Consider the following 4,134-nt stretch of genomic DNA (forward strand, 5'->3'; position numbering starts at 1 on the left):
CCTTTTCGCAGGGGACATAGGCAGGTAGTTTTTTTGCATAGTGTGTAGGCTGAGTATCCACCTCCATGGCTTCATATTCTTCTTCTACAATGACAGGTTCCTACAAAACTTCTTCTTCTTCGTCTGTTTCTATAGTGATGGTTTTTCCCTTCTCCTCCATCAACAATTTGCTGCGTATAAGGTTCTGTGGGGACATGCATATGGGAGCCATTACCTGTTTGTCCTTCTTGGGTCTTGGCATGCGCATTGATTTCTGGATTTCTGCCACAATCCTGGCACCTTGTGGAACATCCCCCACAGTTAGGGCCTATGCAGCCTCCTCAGTAGTCACTTCTACTATGTCCATAACATCCTCAGTAGTTGCCATCATACTCATTCGGAAATCTAGCACTCGTGAACTCAGGGGCTCAATCAACACTTAGTTCACAACACTCGGGGTTCTTCTCAATCACTCAATTTACAAATGACCAAGTGTTGTTTGCTGGGCAGCCCTTTGTATTTTATAGCTCTTTTTGAATTTAAATTCGACCTTTCCCCCCAATTACGGTTCATTAATGCTTTCTTAGCAACAAATTTTCCCAAATATTGCCCATAAATCACGTCTTAAATGTTCGTTGCCCGCTCCATTTGGCCTCAAGTTGAGAATCCCATCATGAATAGTGACTTCAATGGTCACTTTTTGGCCAACTCATGTGGCAGCGTATCCCCTTGTGCGAGGTCACAGACCTTGTGACTCTTTGCTTCTGCGCGCATCTCCAATATCGAGCAGCTCCCGGGCAGAATAGTTTAGAGTCCCGTGCTCCCTTCCAACTTCCTGGAGTGCTAAGAATGTCCTTTCCTTTGCTAGTCAGGTGGTCGCACCACCCATGTAGAGTTCCATCATGTCCTCCATCATGGTTCCTAGAGAATCCCCACCTTGTATTGTTATGATCGGCTTCACGCACTTCACCATTTATAACACGCTACCCTGGTCACTATGCTTAGAAATATGCAGTCCAAGCCAAGGCATCAGAGTAATCAATTCACAGCGATAGCTCTCAAACTTGCCAACATGATCGTACACACCTTGACTTACCATCCTAATTTTCTTGGTGAGAAAATCATCCTTTATCTCATCCTCCAGCTTCTTGACTTCCACGTCCTTTAAAGCGCTCTTCTTCCTTAATCGTATCCTTTCTTCTTTAAGTTTTTGGAGTCTAAGGTTTCCCTGTTGGATTTCTTGCTCAAGTCACATGCGTTCTATTTCTTGTGGCTATGTAATCCCTCCTTTTCAGGTTTCGCGAACCATCGTATCTACAAGTGCTACTATGCGCAGACTAGGCTTTGCATGCTCGATATGGATTACAACATCTGCTTCATACTTCAGCTTTGGAAGTGCTCGCACGGTCAGGGTTTTGCACATGGTCCTATAAGCCCAGAGAACCACTGGTACGTGCAAGTCCCAGTTAGTTTGTTTCACATGGTGGACTGTGTTCAGTGCTTCGTGTACTTTGTCAAAAGATTTTGCATGAATATGCTTTTGCGTGTTTGGTCTTATCATACTTCCTCATCCCAACCAGAGGGGTCGTTTGTGCCATTGTCTTGCTCGCTCCTGCTTGTCGATCGGGTTACCTATCGTGACGATGGTGTGCCTTTGTGCAGGTTGTGTACCATATCCCTGTATCCATCTAGAAAGGTGGATACGCAGGCCATTCTGTCCAGCATACTTGGCTTTTATCCACATTTGAGGCTTCCAAAATCGTAGGCGCATCATCCTTCTACATTGATGCCTGTCCTCAAAATTCTGCTGGTGCGTACCCCACCACCTTGCGGGCATAGTGCGCAGTACCCATTTCAGAGCATCAAAACATTGTTGTTCCGGTACTTCTCTTTCAAATTTGTTTAGGAAATCATCCACTTTGCTCAACCTGTCCCACATAGGCAGATCTCTTACCTCTGTTGCCACGCAGTGTAGTGGTCTTGTCATCATGTTACAGTTGAATGTGGTTACCTCGTGTAACCGGTTCTGCCATAATTCTATTTCATCCTCCGAATCTAAGGTGCAGGAGCTTTTGCACTCCCTCAAGAGTTTGTTGTTCACTGTTGGATTTACCCACTCCTTCTCTCACACGGTTATCTTGTAGATACAGTCTAGATCATGGTCACTATTGTAGTCATGAACTGGCTCTATGTAGCATGATCTTCCGCAAGGTCTAAAGGTATCACTACGCATAGTGAATGTTTCTTGAAAATCATCTTGCACTGCTTAAATTTATCACTCCATTCATGTCAGTGGCCCATTATGTTCCAAGTAGCATAGGATAGTGTAGCTTTTAACCCCGTATAGAAATTACCTGCATACAAATTCTAAAACACAGAAAATAAATAATGCGAGAGAAGAACACATAAAACACATATACACAGATATTGTCCCCTGGATCCCAAAACCGGGACTACCAGCTTTATTTTTCATTATGTTCCTTTCAATGTTATAATACATATTTATACATGTCAAAGCATCCAATACCATGGACCGAAAACCATTGCATCCAAAAAGCATGAGCAAAAATCATGCACAAAACCATAGGTGTGTCCGCCCAACCTAACATAGGGTCCAAAACCAAAATTTTCTGGGGCTCTGCCCTCGACCCCATAAAGTGGGGTTACGGGTGCCCCTCAAACCCCCTATTAGCTACGTGGAAAGAATATAACACAACCTAACAAACCCAACATTCTCCCACTTGTTGTTTTCTTTCCACAGGGGGCCATAAGAGAGCTTAGTCATTTTTCCAACCCTGAAATGCCCATTGTCTCTCTACACCAAGAGAACTTCTCAGAGCTCACAAATTTTGTCAATGCAGCTGCAGTATTCTTCAAAGTTTCCACCTTTACCAGCAACACCTTTTTGTCTTCTATCATATCCTTCACAAAGTGATACTAAACATCAATGTGCTTTGTCTTTGCATGATATGTGGGGTTCTTTGCCAAGAAAATTTCACTTTGGCTGTCACAGTCTATCCTTATAGCTTCCTGTACTAACCCCATACTTGAACACAATCTCTGCAACCAAATTTCTTCCTTTCTTGCATGAGTGCTTGCCATGTATTCTGCCTCTGTAGTTGACAGTGCCACTACAGATTGTTTCTTACTCATCCAACTGACTGCACCTCCAAATAGGTTAAACACATACCCACTTGTAGATCTTCTCTGATCCAAATCTCCGGCCCAGTATGCATCAACAAAGCGATGAATATCCAACACTCTGTCCAATCCTGGTCTTCCTTGGTAGCACAAACCATAATCACTAGTGCCATGCAAATACCTGAAAACCCGCTTCACTGCTGTCAAGTGCGCCTTCCCTGGTTTTGACATAAACCTGCTCAATAGTCCCACTACATTTGCAATGTCTGGTCTAGTATAAACCATTGCATACATCAAGCTACCGACTGCACTTGCATATGGAACACGGGACATATCCTCTTCCTCTTCTTGTGTCTTGGGACACTGTTCAGCAGATAACCTCACACCTATAGGAATAGGAACCTTCACCGGTTTACTATCCTACATATTAAACCTCTGCAATATTGTCTCGACATACTTCCTCTGGTTTAACCAGAGCTTCCTCTTTTCCTGATCTCTTTTAATTTCCATGCCCAAAATATAGTTTGCAGCACCAAGATCTTTCATGTTGAATTTGGAGGACAATTGGGTCTTCAAATCCTAGATAACTTCTTTGTCATTTCCAACCAACAACATATCATCCACATAGAAGACCAGATAAATAACACAGTCACCAATTAATTTAAAATACACACAGTGATCTACTTTTCTTCTGGTAAAGCCAAGTCCCCATATAAATGTATCAAATTTCTGATACCACATCCTTGGTGACTGTTTTAACCCATATAGATACTTCTTTAACTTACATACCGATTCTTTCTTACCCTTCACCACAAAGCCTTCAGGTTGCTTCATGTAGATCTCCTCTTCCAGGTCCCTGTGAAGAAATGTTGTCTTCACATCCATCTATTCTACCTCAAAATCAAAAGCAGTAGCAACAGATAAAAATAATCTAATAGAGGTTACCTTGGAAACAAGAGAAAAAAATATCACCAAAATCAATTCCCGACACTTGGGAATAACCTTTTGCTACCA

The sequence above is a fragment of the Pinus tabuliformis genome, chromosome 2_1 (genome assembly GCF_031772625.1).
Source record: "Pinus tabuliformis cultivar Carrire ecotype Pingquan chromosome 2_1, CPIR1, whole genome shotgun sequence".
Lineage (NCBI taxonomy): Eukaryota > Viridiplantae > Streptophyta > Pinopsida > Pinales > Pinaceae > Pinus > Pinus tabuliformis.